This window comes from Tamandua tetradactyla, chromosome 4, assembly GCF_023851605.1.
Source record: "Tamandua tetradactyla isolate mTamTet1 chromosome 4, mTamTet1.pri, whole genome shotgun sequence".
NCBI lineage: Eukaryota > Metazoa > Chordata > Mammalia > Pilosa > Myrmecophagidae > Tamandua > Tamandua tetradactyla.
The window spans coordinates 148700795-148719499 of record NC_135330.1 but is presented as its reverse complement, the minus strand read 5'-3'; the positions used below and the strand labels follow the sequence as shown (position 1 = coordinate 148719499).

At 33.7% G+C, this 18705-nt stretch overlaps 1 long non-coding RNA gene across 1 annotated transcript in view; it reads left to right on the top strand.

Annotated features, from left to right (window-relative positions):
• Window positions 1–1332: 1332 nt before the first annotated feature.
• Window positions 1333–18705, top strand: part of LOC143679434 (uncharacterized) — a 51383-nt gene continuing 34010 nt past the window's right edge. The window contains exons 1-2 of the long non-coding RNA XR_013173761.1: window positions 1333–1437; window positions 5055–5207. This is a non-coding gene — a long non-coding RNA (uncharacterized LOC143679434). The remainder of the gene's footprint in view (window positions 1438–5054; window positions 5208–18705) is intronic.

Genomic DNA, 18705 nt, shown 5'->3' with positions numbered 1-18705 from the left:
AGATATCAACTTGTTGTTCAAGATGTAGTGGAGAGGCTGGAGGAAATTGCCTGAAAATGTAGTGCTGTGTTCCAGTAGCCGTATTTTTTGATGATGATTGAACAATGATATAGCTTTCACAATGAGACTCTGTGAATGTGAAAACCTTATGTCTGATGCTCCTTTTAGCTACTATATCAACAGAACAGTAAAACATATGGAATAAAAATAAATAATAGGGGGAACAAATGTTAAAATAAATTCAGTTTGTAATAGTGGTAAATGAAAGCGAGGGGTAAGGGGTATGGTACGTATAGTTTTTTTTTTTTCTCTATTATCGTTTTATTTCTTTTTCTGTTGTCTTTTTATTTCTTTTTCTAAATCGATGCAAATGTACTAAGAAATGATGAATATGCAACTATGTGATGATATTAAGAATTACTGATTATATATGTAGAATGGAATGATTTCTAAATGTTTTGTTTGTTAATTTTTTTAATTAATAAAAAAAGTTAAAAAAAAAAAAACTTTTGTGCATCAAAAGATTCCATCACCAAAGTGAAAAGACAACTTTTTCAATGGGAGAAAATATTTGGGAACCATATTTCTGATAAGAGTTTAATAACCAGAATATATAAAGGAATCCTACAACAAAACAATAAGCAGACAAAGAACCCAATTTTTAAAATGGGTGAAATATTTGAATAGACATTTCTCCAAAGAAGATATACAAATGGGTAAAAAGCAAAATGAAAATGTGCTCAACGTCATTAGGTATTAAGGAAATGCAAACCAAAACCACAAAGAGATACGATTTCACACCCACTAGAATGGCTACTATTATAAAAACAGAAATTTACAAGTGTTGCAGAGGATGTGGAGGTGCAGGAACACTCATTCATTGTTGGTGAGAATGTAAAATGGGCAGCCACTGTGGAAGACAGTTTGGAAGATCCAGAAAAAGCTAAGGATAGAATTACCATCTGACCTGGCAAACCCTCTATTAAGTATATAGCCAAAATAATTGAAAGCAGTGACTCAAATGGATAATTGTACTCCAATGTTCATAGTAGATTATTCACAAATACCAAAAGATGGAAGCAATCTAAGTGGCCATTAACTGATGAATGCATAAATAAAATGTGGAATATGCATACAATGGAATAGTATTCAGTATTAAAAATGAATGACATTCTGGTTCATGCAACGACATGGATGAGACTTGAAGACATCATGTTAAATGAAATAAGCCAGACAGAAAAGGACGAATATTTTATGGTCTCACTGATGTGAAATAACTAGAATAAGTAAACTCATTGTTCTAGAATCTAGAATATAGATTATGAGGGGACAGTTGCAGATAGGCAACAGGATATTAATGCTTCATTTGTACAGCATTTCTCTTTGAGTTGATTGTAAAGTTGTGGGGATGGATGGTGAAAGTGGTAGCACCACATTGTGAGTACAACAGTTAACAACTGAGTTATGTATGTGAATGTAGTGGAAAGGGGAAATGATATATATATTACAAGAATAAAAATTAAAAGATAAAACATAAGTGAACAACACTGCAAACCCTATTGTAAAGGATAAGCTATAATGAATAGTATAATTATAAAAATATTCTTTCATGAATTATAACTAATGTACCACAATAATGCAAGCTATAGTAATAGGCTGATATATTGGGGAAAAAAATACACCATAATGTAAACTATGAACTTTAGTTAACACTATAATTTTTTTCAGCAATTGTAACAAAGTACCACACTAGTGCAAAATGTTAATAATAATGTGTTAATAATAATGTGTTAATAGTTGATAATAGGGTGGGTCACGGTGGCTCAGCAGGCAGAATTCTTGCCTGCCATGCCGGAGACCCAGGTTCATTTCCTGGTGCCTGCCCATGATTAAAAAAAAAAAAAAAAATAGTTAATAATAAGGGGGAATATGGAAACACTGTATTTTTACATGTTTTTTCTGTAAACCTACAATTTGTCTGATAGAAAAAAAAAATTTAATTAAAATGCCAGCTAGAGAAGACTCAGGAGAAAGAACTACCAGAGGGGAAAGGTGGAGAAAATAAACCTGGTTGTAGCAAATTCAGGGGTATAGGCATCAAAGACATAAAACTAAAATTTAATCAGCAAGACCTGAGAAGGGACAGCTTATGGACAGCGAAGTAGACTGGAAGTTGTGAAATTGTCAAAGAATCTGAGTTTGTGAACCAGTGACCAGAGCATTCTGTTCCAAGGCCTGTGGTAACTGAGTGAGCAATTTTCATCCTAACATTGGAGGTATGTCTGGAAGCCAGACTCAAGAGCCTTGCACGTTTAAAAGGACAGAAGTGGGGAGAAATGTGACTTAATTAGTATGTCCATAAGAAACCGAATACATCTGGATTAGTGTGTTTTACAGATCTGTATGAAATGGGTTCTCCATTCAGAAAACAGACATAACATCCTCACACGGTGTGCATCCAGTGAACCATCAAGTCGAGTCTGCACCCTTAGCATTTGATGGAATATGACTTACATGATTTCCTGTAGACTGCTGATTTGTCTGATTGCAGTGTATTTGGAAAAGAAGTCTATTTCTTTATCTCTTTCATTATGACTGTGAATAAGAGCACTTAACCCACTTAAGATCCATTCTGTTGGATACTAGCTCTAGGTTGAGAAAATGTTGACTGCTATTTCCTCCCTTAAACTGAACCATCAAAACATGCCACTTTAAAGAAATGATTGTAGCAGTATCATAAAGTCGTAAAATTTCAAGTTAGAAACAATGATCAATAGTTGACTAAAAATGGGAATTTATCACATTGTTGAAAGTGGATTTTAAGATACTTTTTTGTGTGGGTAATAAGATGGATACGTTCATTTGACATAATAATGGGCACTCGAACGGTCCCATGCATGATTCAATAAGATTTCTTAATATGTTATTTTAATGGACCGTTTACTTTCTATTTTGAAGATTATCAAGACTGCATTATTTATTTAGTTATTTATTGGATTTAAAACATAGGCTCTCAAAGGCTACGTTGTATACGGTGTTTATTGACTACCCACTTCTCTAAACTCTTAAATATAATGTGCTCATGGCATGGCTCTGCCCTTCTAATAATACTAGCATGATTATATACTGTTTTTAATATACTTATTATTTTTCTATTTAATAATATAATTCTTTAACGGCCATATGGGAACCTCCATGCAACTAGTTAAACTTGGAAAAACTCTTAAAGGGAGCAATGTGGGTGAGCTTTTTTCCCCCTTAAGCCACACAAAGCTATAAACTTCTTTTCTTTCTGTTAAAACTCATTTCCCTTCCTGGTTCCCACTTTGTCTAACATTTTATTGTAATGTTTCTGGAATCTATTTTGTAGATTTTTCTTTGGGCTATAACTGTGCACTGCAGTTTCCATTAATACTATTTTTCTCTTAATGAATTCTATGCCCCACAGAAAATAATTATACCTAATTCTTTTGTATCTTGGTTGTATATCCATTTATAAGCAATAGAGTAATAGAAAAATATAAAGGAAATAAAAGCTGAAAACTTCACAGGCGTGGAACTAAATAATTTTATATTTTTAGTTTTGTAGAACTGATATTTAGGCCAGACACTGTCCACAGAATAGATTTTTTCAGCTTTCTTCTTTCTCTGGAAGCGTCTCCAAACAGCCTCTACCTCCCCAGCAATTCTTGCATGCAACCAGCTGATCCTTGCATACTTTTTGTCTAGGAAGGATTTTTTTTTTAGTTCTTTGTATTTCCTCTTTTCCCTGTTATCTGTCTCTCTGCTATATAAAACAATTAGCAAATGCTTTGTCCACTTTGCTAAGCTACAAATGGTACATAAGATAATAAAAAAAATTTTTAACGGAACATAGAGTCTAATTACGGACAAAAAAATATCTCAAGTGAGGCAGTTAAGTTAGTATGATTACCACCATTGCCTATAGTAATTTCTAATCTTCAGAGTCTTCACTTAATGCTAACGCTTTTGTATCATCTCACTTAATGACCGTGAGCCTGAAAAAATCTCTTCGTCTCTCTATGCTACAAGTATATATATATTTATAATATATATATATATATAATTCATATAATTAAGAGATCTTATTGCTACATAACAGAGTGCATATTTCAAGACCAGCTGTAGTTCAATGAAGACATTAGTATTGGATGCAATACTCAAGAAAGGCTTTATGAAAGAGACAAAATGCAGACTATTAATAAAATAATAAATGTTGCATTTAAGTAGATGAGAAGCAGTGGAAAATGGATGAAATGCACGTGATATATGAGTGTGTTTTAAGAAAAAACAATAGGGAGTCTGACCCATTAAAAAGTTATTTCTGCCATACCCTATTTCAAGCTCTTTAGGATACATTACAAAAGTGGCAGAAAACTCCTTAACATTAAATTGCCACACACTAAGCAAAGGGAAAGATGCAGCATTTCTCTAAGGAAAATGGTCACATGAAACCACCCGAACTGCAGAAGGCAATAAAGCAAGTTCCAAGCATACATGAAAATATGTGAGGCAGGAATATATTGAGTATACAATCAGAACCAGAAGCAGCTGGACAGAACTACAAAACTTGTGATGGGTTTGTTCATATACGGTGAGTGTGTTCTTGGAAGGTATTAGGAAGAAGATGCTTTTGAGCAGCATTTTAAGGAGAGATAAGAAAAATGTTAAGTGGCAAAAGTGATAAGAGACAAGTCATACTTAAGATAGATGGTCCAAGTCACCAGAAGCCATTATTGGAACTATCAAATTAATAAATTTTAATTCATCTTGCTGACTGCCACTGTTCATGAAAATGTTACCTAAAGGAATTAATACCATCTGTTGACTTCTAATATTCACTTAAAAGAATAGTTTGTACAACTTTAAGATATTTCAAACCTTAATTAAGAATTGTCAAGTTGAAGAATATTCTGAATTTGTTTCTGTGTGTGGCTCACATTATATTAGGAGTGTTTTCTCATTTTACATTGCCATGCTATTTTATTTACCATTTTCAGAAGTTCACAGCCATCTTGCCTTTCACCCTCCAGGCACGTACCCTTTCATGTTACAGAACTTTATTTGGGGTTCCTCTAGTCCTTCCTGGAGTGCTCCTTCCTGCTGTTTAATAAGATGGTTGTTCTTCGCTGGTGGTCTTTGCTGCTGATCGCTCTGCTCATTCCCAGAGCCCCAGGAGAAACACGGTGAGCGTTCTCTTTTCATTTTTATTTGGTTTTGAATTATTTCGTAGACTTTGAGCATATTAAAATTATAATTCAAGGGAAAATGTGATAGGAAATATTCAAAGACGACACTAAGAACTTACAACCTATTTCTTCTGTCAAAGGCACATTGGAGACAAGCCACAGCTGATCCATATTAAATTTCTTATTCAACTAGACTGCTGATTCAGAATTATTTTCAACTAAGAACCACCGAATAATAGTCTATTAGTATAAAATGATTCTTTGAACCATGCATGGATTTTAGTTAAACTCAAAATCCTGATAAAATAGCTCAAAATAGTATAATAATGCCATTATCATTATTATATGTACTCTTTTTACCATTATTATTCTCATCGATTTTACTGAGAAGTCCAAAACATTTTTTATATATTGGCTCATTAGTTTGTATCCCTTATCCTTCAAGAAAGATAAAAAAGGAAATTTTCCCCTTTTAGTCATAAATAAAATTAAAAAGAAGACATCAAACAACTCTTTTTGGTCTTTGTTATAGCCAAAATAAGAATCTAGTTGTTTCAAAGCAGAATAAGAATTACAAGTTGCTATCCACATGTCAGGTGCTTATTTCTTTCTCTTTTGAAAGTTAGAAAACTGTACCTTGTTCCTTTCTTGCAACCATTAAATAATAAATATAACACACCCATTATGTAAAGGTATTGTAGAAGTAAGAATTTGACTTTAATGAATTTGTATAAATAGCATATTACATATAAACAGAAATTATACAAATGTCTCTGCTAATTTGCCATAAAATGGGCATAAGTCAAAAAAATTCTGCAATGTTGTTAGAAGAAGTATTTTAATTTAAAGGAAAATGAGAGTTTTGTAGTGTGGAAGACATTAAGTGAAAGGGAAAAGGTTGGATAGATGTATATAATGTAACTAAAGTGTAAGGGAAGGTAGGGAGGAACTGAAAGTACAGTAAAAAAGAGTTGATTTGTAATGATTTGATAGAGAGAGTCATCATCCTTCAAATCACATGAATTGACAGGCTGGTTGTTCTTAACATGCTCATTCCTTCAAGGACTATTTGTCAGGTTCTTCATCCTCGATCTCTCCTAGGTGCAATGCATCTCCAAATAATCATGTAATAAGCTCTTGGGGTTCCTTTCAAATATTCTTGAACTTAAACTAAACTAAACTTTGTAGGTTAAATTAGTGGTTCCCAATAATACATCCCTGGATTTTTCTGGGTCCATGAGAAGGTATTCACATGTTTATTTAAAACCAAACAGACACACACACACAAACAATCAACTTTAGTCAAATTTTTGTATACATTATACATTGAATTTAGAAGATTTTTTCCTAAGCATATACATTTTCCAACTTTTGGTGTAAAAGCAGCCTTGATTTTATAGCATAATAGTGATAATAATGGTAATAATAATAATAAATGATAGATTTTAGAAAATTTTTGTCTGGAAATAAAAATTGACATATTTTAAAAGATACAAATACAGAAAAACAAGAATCCTGCCAAAATGCAGCTTTCAGTTCAATGGTGGAAAAACAAAACAAAGCAATTTCAATAGGATTTGGTAAATCCCGCAATTGAAGGCATTGTGTTGGGAGAGAGGATGACAGAATCTTCTATTCTGAGCTGTCAAGGGGAAATTCACAAAGGAGAAAATACTAGTCTGGCTAGTAAAGAATGAATGGGATTCACTAATTAAAGAAAAAAAAGAATATGCCCGAGAGGACAATGCAAAATCATGAAGACATGGAAGGACATGATACTTTCCGAGAATGACTAGCATTTTGGTATAGCCAGAGTGTAAGAAGGGAAGGAAAGAAGAGGAGAAGGAAGAGAGGAGAGGAGAGGAATGGGAAAAAAGGGGAGGAAAAAGGGGAGTGGAGAGAGAGCTAAGCCAAGTGAGTTTTAACTTCATTCTGTAGCCAAAGGGAGTGCTGATATATAGCAAGTATATAGACAGAGGACAGATTTAGGAGGACAGGACAAAAGTTTGAGAGAACAAGTAGAAAACTGTTATAATCATTCTATAGAAAAGATGTTGAGGGTCCAACCAAGCCATCAGAAAGAAAACAACAGGAAGAATCTAAGTGCTGTTTAGGAAGTAGAATTCATAGAAACGTGATCAAGTAGTTGTGTGGGATAAAACACTGGGAGATCAAAGGAAATCAAGTAATAATTGAAAAAAATTATTATTAAAAATAGGTAAACTAAATATACTGGCAAAGTAGACATACTTAAAGAAGAAGGTTTATAGGAATAGTTTTGGAAATACTGTGTTTAAGCTCTGCAGAATATCTACAGTATATTTCTTTGAGAGGATATGTCTTACATAGATAAAATAGAGAAAAATAATAAAAAGGTCACAATGGTTAGCTAAGGCTCTATAAACGAGGTGAACTATTAAACATCATTCTGTTGCATGCACTTGCATTTTTCCGATATTCTAAAACATGGACAGATAAACATTTGTCACTTCTCACTATATAATTTGTAGTAAATTCATTAATTTATATACCTACTCAAGCATTAAGTTTCTGACTATATTATGCTTTTGAAAGACTAATTCAAATTGAAATGATAAAAACATTTTATTATCTAGTCATGAATTGTACAAGGAGCTGCTTTGGAATGTATAAGGATATATTTATATATATATGTATATATAATCATCAGAAGCCTTTGAAATATGTTATAACAGCATCATCATCGATAACAAATCCTTAAATAGCACTTGTGGTATCCCAGTACCTAACTTATATTACATAATTTAATAATCAGTAATTTAATTTCACAATCATAATTTTATCTCACAAGTGAAAAAATTATCTATTCGGTAGATTCTAACTTAGGCCCATTTCTCTGATGAACAAATTGAGGAACAGATAATTTAAGAAACTTGCCTTTTATCACACAGCTCATCAATGGTAGAGATGGATTTTAAACCCTAGTCATCCAAATCCCTAACCACTTTGCATACTTTACTGACTCTACACAAAAAGAATATTTGTCCCCATTTTAACAGACATAGAATCCCAGGTCCAAAAATTTATTTCAGTTACTTTTCTATAAATTTTAGATATGACATTCAAATTTTCTGCTTATGTAAGTGGACAAAGCAAATACTATTTAGAAGAAACAGTTTTCATTAAGATTTTTGGAATAGCCATAAATGAAATTTACAATTTCCATCATATTATAATTTTGTCATTACCACCTCTCAAAGCGTGAGGATTCTACTAACGTATTCAATGGTGACATCTGATTCAATATTGTAACTTAATAATTACCTTATCTAATAGCATTAATATTACCATTCTGTTCATAGCACTCTCTTTTTTTTTTTTTTTTTTTTTTTTTTTTTTTTTTTTTTTTAAAGGAAAGACAGAGAGAAGGAAGGAAAGATAGAAGGAAGGAAGGAAGGAAGAAAGGGAAACATCTTAAACATTTTCTTGTTTTATTGTACTCTGTTTCTCCGTTTTTGTTACATGGGCTGGGGCCGGGAATCGAACCGAGGTCCTCCGGCATAGCAGGCAAGCACTTTGCCCGCTGAGCCACCGCGGCCCACCCAGCACTCTCTTTTTTAATGTGTTTTCATATATGAGTGAAAGTGTGTACATATTTTCTCCTAAAAGTACTCAATACAAATTGTATCGCTTTGTTTGAACTTATAATATTTAGTATTCATTGTAAAATAATGCAATGATGGCTTTCCTCCATTAATGCCATAAATTTTAAAATTTAGTAACTTAAAAATTGTATATATAATGCAGTAATTTAATTGTTCTGAAATATTTTTAAATGTTCATGTTGGAAATCTCAAGACTGTGCTTGAAATAACCAATCCTGAGTAAAGAACTGATCGATTAGAACATTTGGAAATAGTATGTAGAATTATTCATCTTTCAACAGCTATAGAATGCGTTTTTCCTGCTGGGGTAGTAGTAGGTCGTAGGTAGCTAAGGCATAAAATGTACTGTTTAATTTAGGACAATGGAAAAGTTTTGATAATGGCTGGTGCTGTTAGTAAAACACCAAAGTGAATATATATTTATATATAAAAGCTGAATTATATATTTGAATGTGGTTAAAAGGAGAAATTTTAAGTTGTATCTATGATACAAGAATTAAAATTTTTCAAAAAGTCTATAACTGCACGACACAAGCTGTGAACTCTAAGTTAAATAATGGACTATAGCTAATAGTACAATTTTAAAAATATGCTTTCATCAATTGTAACAAATGTTCCACATTTGTGCAATGAGTTAACAATGGGGCAGTAAATGAGCATTCTGTATTTTTTACATAATTGTTTGGTAGACCCACAATTTCTTAAAAAAAAATTCATTTCTCAAATTTTAACATAATTTATAACCCAAAATATTGATGTATACAATGAATAGTCTATTTAACAATTGCTTTTAATAATCTCATTAATGCTTGATTTTGTGCAAAATACGTTTTTATTTTTAAAAAGAAAAATAGATCTTCAGTATTTTTAAGTAAAGAATAAAATAATATAATTTTTCATCGTATCAGGAGCCTTTATTCTGAGTGCTCACACATAGCAACTAAATATATTCATCACAATTACTCATTCACAACAATGCACCTGTATTGTAAATACAGGGCTTGTAGGAAACATTCTCTTAAATCTTGGGTGGTCTCTTTGCCCAGGTTTGATTAAATATGTTTTTTCACAACAGGTGACTTTTTAATTGTTTTCTTATGGCAACCCATTTATTCCTCGGGATTTGTTTGGCTTGCTTTAGTTTTCAAAGTTAATGACCATGTGTGAGGACATGCTGAGTACAGGTGGCCAAATGGCTATGCTGAGAATGTAGTGTTATAGCTAATGCAGCAAGCAAATGATTTAACTTTACAGTGGCTAAATAGGTTCCTAACCTTCAAGGCCTTACAAAAAGAAAATAATCTCAGAATAGGCACTTGGTGATGCAAGTATGAAATAAAGAATATAACAGCTTGTTCTTTGCATTTATTGGGCTCTCTTTCTACAGTGGGCTAAGTTTTTCCTGTGCAAAACTTAAGGAACCTGATCAGCTTTAGAGACTGGCTTTTCTGTATGGCCAGTACTACTAGGAAACTTAGCATTTTTCTTCCTGTGACATTTGGATCTTGTTCTTCTAGAAACCTGTCATGCTAACAATTTGAGCTTGTTTATTTCTTCCTGGCCAATAGATGAAAATTTCTATAATGAGTTGCATTATATACTTTAGGACCCAAAATAAATTCTAATTATTAGTATTCTTAAGTTAAATTAAATAATAGAAGTCAGACGGAGGGTAAAATTAGTATACCAAAGTGATCCTCTGACTGAGGAGAAACAAAAGGAAAAAATAAGATCTTTGGTTTACATAGGCTGCCAGAAATTAGAATCTCAGAAACAAACACAGAAAGAGCTATTCCACTGGGCTTAATTTTTTTTTCCTTTCCTTACTGACAAAGGGAACATTTGTTTGCAATTAGCTTAGGTAAAGGAAATAGCATCTGAAGTCTTGTTTTCCAATTGGGATGACCCATATGACCTGCTATGAAGACACTAAGATGCACAGTGTATATTTCAAGTAAAATAAAATTGACTCAGTCTCAATTAGGTATGTGTAGGATGGGGACAATTTTAACAAATGCAAGTACATTTGCCAAATATTTTTAAATTTCAAAGTTATGCAAGTACCACATCAGGACATAATATTAAAAAATACTTAAAAGTGTTTTAAGTGAAATATACTAAATTCAACCACAGCACAACTTGGGATTGTAAATATCCTTGATGTGTGCTAAATTAATAAATAAAACTAAGCAATGTAGGTTTCATGGTTGGTGTGAGGACCTGCCAAAAAACAGAATAGTTATAGATTATGCCTACAAATAATTCAGCTTTGTTTTAAACCAACAAGGGAGTAATAAATAAGAACCATGTAATCTACAGGGAAATCCATGTAAGTTGTACTGCATCTAGTTTCCTTGCAACACATCAACTAATTCTCGTAATTGTTGCCTGACAGTAAAAGAAAGAGTTGGAATTTTACTGGCCTTATTTATAGGATAGTCAAGTATCTTCCAAATGATCTCAATACTTTGGATTTGCAGATTGGTTATGCAGGTTCTCCCTATTGCTGTGCTCAAATTATAAAACTTTGAACAAAAACACTATTTTCACCGTTTTACTTTTAATGCAGTCATTAATTCTGACCTATACCAACTTATTTATTTGCATAAAATTGAACCAATACCATTGAATTGAGAGAAAGAGTGCCTCAATATGAAAATACTTTGAGGAAAAAAATCAACCTCCTCCTCACCATCCACCACACCATCAACTCTTTATTCAATTTTACTTGAAATATACACTGTGCATCTTAGTATTCTCATTTTAGAGGAAAATAATGAATAATTAATTGATAAGAGTGTGGTTACTCTCTCTCAACTTTCCAATACGAAGATTTATATAAAGGTAAGATACGTACTTGAAGTTTGGAAGTGCTCACCTAGGCAACCTCACAAGTTCACAGTAAAAAATGTTTTCTTCCCACATTATGCATAACAGCTATATTTGCATCTTAACTTTCTCAAATACTTACTGCAATAAAGTAGTAGCCAAAATATCCTTGTGTACCTAAAGTTTTAAAAAAGAAACTCGGGCTTCTAACTGAAATTAATATGAGAATGGTATAGGAGCGAGTGGCAGATTTATTGTCTGAATTGAATACCTGAGACAAATGTGTTTAGGGGTACTTTGCCAGTTCTGTCCTAGATCTCCCTCTGTTGGACCCTAACCAATGTGTAAATATGGCTGCTAACATTTCAAAAGTCCCTGAAGAAATAGTTGCATGAATACATAGAGGAACAACTATTCTTCTCTTTTAGAAAAGTGAAATTCTACCTTTTACAAGAGCCATGTTCAGCTATTTCTATTGTAAATGTGAATACATAGAGGAAGTAATAGATTATGCTATCTTCTTCTCTTACAAAACTCAGAGATCATACTATGTAGTTGATTCAACATTATGCAATCACATAAAATGCTCAATCAAAGCATGAGGAGACAAAACAAAAGTAGAAGACAAAAAAGAAAACAAAGAGTAAGGGCAACACTTCTCTCTGCTCCCCCCTACATGGGACATGACATCTGTATTTGAAAGTCTCTCTGGAGACATGGGAGATGACTCCTAGGGATAAATTGCCCCTGGCACCATGTAATCAATAATTCCGTCCTGACCAATAGGGGGGAAAGAAGTGTAATTAATAAAGTATCAGTGGCAGAGAGAGTTCAAATAGAGTCGAGAGGCTACTCTGAAGGTTGCTCTTACACAAGCTTCAGTTAGACCTTGCTACCTATCATAACCTGCCAACCCACAATCAGGACCATTCCAGCCGATCATAAAGAACATGTAGGGCAATATATATATATATATATATATATATATATATAGATATAGATATAGATATATATAGATATAGATATAGATATAGATATATATATAGATATATATATTGATATATGTGTGTGTGTATATATATATATATATATATATATATATATATATATAAAGATCCCAGAAGAGTTCCATGCACTAGTGTAACTTTCCAGAAACCTACAACCTCCAGATGGGTCCCTGTATCAGATAGGTCCTGAAATTCAAAGGACCCAGCCTCTTCAGAACATCAGATATTTCCATCTCCCTATCCCATATTATTGATAGACCCTTTCAACATGACAAAGTTAGAATGGCCATAGCTCAAATACCCTTAAAGAGAAGGATAGAAAGATCAGGGGTGATCATGGAGTTATACAGAGAAGATAAGATTTAACAAATGAATATGATTACTGAATCATTAAATTGATATCTCTTTTATTCTCCTGTATCTTAGAGTAGCTAGAAGTAACAACATAAAAATCTGGAATTATAACCCATGTCAAACTCTGAAATATATTCTACAACTAATTGTGGTGCTGTGCTTTGAAATTTATTGCTTTTTTATGTATATGTTATTTTTCACAAAAAAAAGAAAGAAAGAAAGTTGATTGTGATGATAAAAAAATATGTACACCTTCTAGCCTCCTATGTTCTGGAACAGCTAGAAGGAAAGCAGCTAAAAGGAAAAATCTAAGAGAATCGTAAGGTAGCCCATGACAAATTCTGGGATCTGTCCTGTAACTACTTGTTGAAGAGAGCTTTGAAAACTATTGCTTTCTTATTTCTTTGCTTTGTATGTATGTTATACTACACAATAAAAAAGCTAAAAAAAAAAAAAAAAAAAGCTAAACCTGAAAATAAAAAAAAGAGTAAGGACAACAAATAGGAAAGAGTTGCAAATATGGAAGCTACTAACTGAACTGCATCAATGATCATTCTAAATATAAAAGGTCTGGAGGAAGATGTGGGGCATGATGGTGACTTAGGGAGCTGTGGAATTTAGTTAGTCCTCTGGAGCAGCTATTAAATAGCCAAAAACTGTTTTGGAACAACTGTTTCAGGAACATTCATGACCAGACACACATCATACACCAGTCTGGAATGGGTAGTAGGGCCAAGATTATAACACAGAACTGTAAATGAAGCCCCAAATGCTGGAGACTGGCCCCCTCCCCCTCTGGCATGGAAGACTAAGTCTGGAGACACTCCTTATGGGAAAAAAGATGCTTTCTCAACTAGAAGCAAGGGTAGGCAGCTCAAACAAACTCTAATAATCTAACATTAATCAGGGAACTTTGGTCAAAGTTGAGGTTACAAGATGTCAGAGATAGAAAGATGGTAGAGATTGGGAATTGGATGCCAAAGGAGTACAGAATGTTCAAAGGTACTGTTTGCAAAGGTCCAGAAATGGAGAGCATAATACTATCTGATGGTAGCACAGTACAGTAAGTACACTGAACAAAGCTGAGTGTGAATATGGTTGAAGAGGAAAGTTAGAGGCATGTACGACACCAGAAAGAAAAACAGAATAAAGCCTGAGACTGTATAACTTAGGAAAGCCTAGAGGTGACAATGATGGTGATTAAATATACAAAAATAAAAATGCTTTTACATGAGGGAGAGCACATGAATGTCAACAATGCAAGGTGTTGAAAATGGATGGTATATGGGAAAAGTGCAATCAATGCAAACTAGGGTATGTAATTAACAGAAATATTATAATATGTTCCCATTAAATGTAACAAAGGCAATATACCGAAGCTAAATGTCAATAAGAAGGAAATATAAGGAGGGGTATGGAATTCTGGGTGTTGTTGCTGTTTCTCCTTTTCATCTCATTTATTTTTTATTTATTTATTTTTAGTCTCCTCTTCTTTCTGAACAGAAGAAATTGAAATGTTCTCATATAGATTGTTATGGCAAATGCATAACTACATATCAGGAACAACTGATTGTTTTCTTAGGCTGGATTGTATGGTATGTGAATAAAATTGTTTAAAAATAAACAAAAAGATACAAATGCAGGAGAAAATGTGGAGAGAGGAATGTACCTATTCACTATTTGTGGAGAAGTAGAATGGTGCAGTCACTCTAGAGGGCAGTGTGGTGGTTCCATAAGAGGCTAAGTATAGGGTTGCCATATGATCCTGCAAACCCATTATTAAACACATACTTAAAAGAACTGAAAGCAGGGACATGAATGGACATTTGCACACTGGTGTTTATAGTGGTAGTATTCACGATTTGCAGTGAATGGAGATGACTTAAAGGTACATTGACTGAAGAATAGAAGAGCGAACTGTGGTGTGTACATACAATGGAATATTGAGCAGCTCTAAGAAGCAATGAAGGTGTGAGGCATGCAACTAGGTGAATGAACCTTGAGGACAGTATGTTGAGTGAAATAACCAACAATGAAAGTTTAAATATTGTAATACCTCACTATATGGACTAACTATAATGTATAGACTCTGAGAATTGAATTTGTGAGCATAGGTTATCGAAGGAAGGCTTATTGTAAAGGTTCCTAGATTGTAAACTCTAACAGGAGTCATTTCTATTCCTGAGTTATAATATTTTCTATAGAAAACTAATTTATCTTGAATGGTCAGTTTATTCAATCACCATAATTACATGAAACCTTGAATAGAGAAAGAGATCTTGATCATTTCCATAGGTTAGGGTGATGTCCCAATACATCCCAGTGTAATCTGGGCAGAAGATTTACAAAGTACTTGCAAAGTCTCCTTGAGGTATATACAAGAAGGTAGTGATGTGACTCCCTCAAGGGAAATGAGGGTAGAAGTGGGAGAATGTGGGGGAAAAAATGAGCCCTCATCATTAGAAAATAAATAGAAAATGGAAGAAAACATGTAAACAGTCTAAATACAGCAATTAAAAGATAGAGATTGTCGGGGGGAAAAGAAAAACACAAGATCCAAAATATCAATTCCACAATATATCTACTTTAAATATAAAGGGACATACAAATTCAAAATGAAGGAATGAAGGAACATGTACCATCCTGATGGTGATTGAAAAAGTGGATGTGTCAATATTAGGAAAACTTTCAGGGATAATAGAGGGGCACTGCCTCAGGTAGAGAGGACAATTATCCAAGAAGGCATAGAAATCCTTAGTATGTGTACACCAAAAAGCAGAGCATGAAAAATGCATGTGGCAAAAACAGATTGTGCAGCAGGGAGAAGTAGACAAATCCACTATGATAATCAGGTTTTAATGCCTCTCTATCATTAAGTGGCAGATGAAATAGACATAAAATCAGAAAGGATAGAGTTAAACTAAACAGCACCATCAATCATCTCCATCTAATTGATATTTATAGAATATTTCTTCCAACAACAGCAGAATTTACACCCTTCTCAAGCTGACAAGGAACATTCACCAACAAGGAGCACATTCTGGGCCATAGGCATAACTTAACTCATTTCAAAGAATGCATATCAACAGAGTATTATCTCAGACCACAATAAAATTATACTAGAAATCAGTTACAGAAAGATAGCTGAACGTCCTCACTTATTTTAAAATTAGACAGCACACTTCTACATAACTCATGAATAAAAAAATGTCTCAAGAAAAATTTTTAAATATTTTTGAATTAATGACCCTTCTTCAAAACTATGGAAAATAGTTAAAAGCCTGCATGTACTGGGCACGTGTCAAATCAAGAAAGCGCAGCTTCAAAGAACCACTGGAGAATTTCCTACCCTTGCTAGTCCCTCACTTACCTGCTTCCTAGGCCATTTAGAGGGCCCTTTGGTGGGGGCCTTGCCTCCTTCCAGCTGGAAAAGACTGACCTGGGAAATGCCTCCCCTACTAAAGTGGTGTATGTAACAGTAATTGAGTCAGGCAGTTTGGGGCAAAGGCTTAACTGAGTTAAGTCCTGTGGTAGAGCACCTGTTCTCTAGGACATTCAAATTCTTAAATACAGGAGAGCTCCTAAGACCACTAGCAAGCCCAGAATCAAACACAGTCTCAGGAAAGACAGGGAGGACCTTGAACTTTGCATTTGCCTTGGGCTGACCTTCTTGAGGAGGGCTGAACTCTAAAGGAAAACACCAGCTAACACAAAGCCAATTGGTAAAGACTTTAAACAGTGTGCTTTTGCTTTTGTTGGTTTGGTCTGGTAGCTCCTGACACTCAAGAAAATCTTTGTTATATCACTAGCTGTTTACAAACAGAAGAAAGAGACAGTCAAGGAACTAAATCCCAGAGTTAGCATTTTAAAATATTAAAATGTACAGTGTGTACAAAATAATACATCACAAAGAAAAAAACAGAAAATGATGACTCATCCAAAAGAAGAAGATAAAAATCCGGAAAACACCAACCAAGAAGACCATATTGTGGGCATATTGGACAAAGACCTTTTAAAAATTATCTTAAAAATGCTTAAGGAGGAGTAAAAAAGTAAAATGATAATTTACACAATGAGAGAAAACATTTAGAGACCACATATACAAAAGGGCTTAATATCCAGCATATATAAAGAAATCCTACAGCTCAACAACAAGAAAAACAACCAATTGAAAAATGGGAGAAAGACTTGAATAGACATTTCTACAAAAAGATATATGAGTGACCAAAAAGCACTGGAAAAGATTCTTCATATAATTAGCCATTAGGGAAATGCAAATCAAAACCACAATGAGATACCTTTTCACACAAACTAGAATGGCTACTATTAAAAAGTAGAAAATTACAAATGTTGGAGGGGATGTGGAGACATAAGAATACTTATCCATTGTTGGTGGGAAGGTAAAGTTGTGCAATCTCTGTGGAAAACTATTGTTTCCTCAGAAAGTGAAATACAGAATTACTATATGACCCAATAATCCCAATTAAAAGCAAGAACTCAAATAGATAGTTCTACATTGAGTTCACAGCAGCATTATTCACAATTGCCGAAAGATGAAAACAATTCAGATGTCCATCAGCTGATGAAGATAAACAACATGTGGTATATACACACAATGGAATATCATTCAGTGAAAAGGAATGAAGATCTGAAAAATGCAATAACATGGATGAATGTTGAAGACATCATGTTGAGTGAAATAAATGAGACAGAAAAGGACAAATATTCCGTGATCTCATTGACATGAAATAATTAGAATAAACAAATTCATGGAATTGGAAACTGCAATATAGGTTACCAGGAGCCAGAATGGGGATAGGGAATGGGGAGTTAATGCTTAAATTGTGCAGAGTTTCTGTTTGGGATGATGGAGAATTTGGAAGTGGATGGTGACGATGGTAGTACAGCAGCACTGTGAATGCAATTAAGAGCAATTATATATATATATATATATATACATACACTTGAATATGGGTAAAAGGGGAAATTTTAGGTTGTATATATGTTCCTAGAATAAATATTTTTTAAAATAAATATCCATAAAACTATACAATACAAACAGTAAGCCCTAGAGCAAAGCATGAACTATGTTAATAGCACAAATATAGAAATGTTCTTTCATCAAATGCAGCAAATGCACCACCCTAGGTGTTAATAATAGAGTAAAATATGGGAACTCTGTATTTTCTGCACATTTCTGTATACTTCACTAATTAAAAAATAAAACTAATACAAGTCCCTATAAGCATGAATACAAAAGGAGTTTATTAAGGGCTCAACTAGGTGTATCTTTTGACTGTGGCCAGCTATAGGGTACATTAGGCAGACGGGCTGGTCAACAATGTCGAAGATGACTTAACTTATATGTCTACAGCCTTAGCAGAAATGAATTAGAATGTGGGCTCATCTAGGACTATCAATCTAAGTGCCTGCATATGACATCTCCAGCAAGGTGCTGCCGGAGGAACTGAACATTTTACGTGCAAGGTGGCCCAGGATCCCAAAGACAGTATTCTAAGGGAAAGGAAGTAGAAGCTGCTAGTTTCTAAAGGCCTGATGCCAGAAACTTGTGCAGCACCACTTCTGTCATATTCTTCACAGAGCCTACCAAGATTCAAGGAGAGGAGGCCTAAAACCCAGGTTTGATGGGAGAGTATCAAA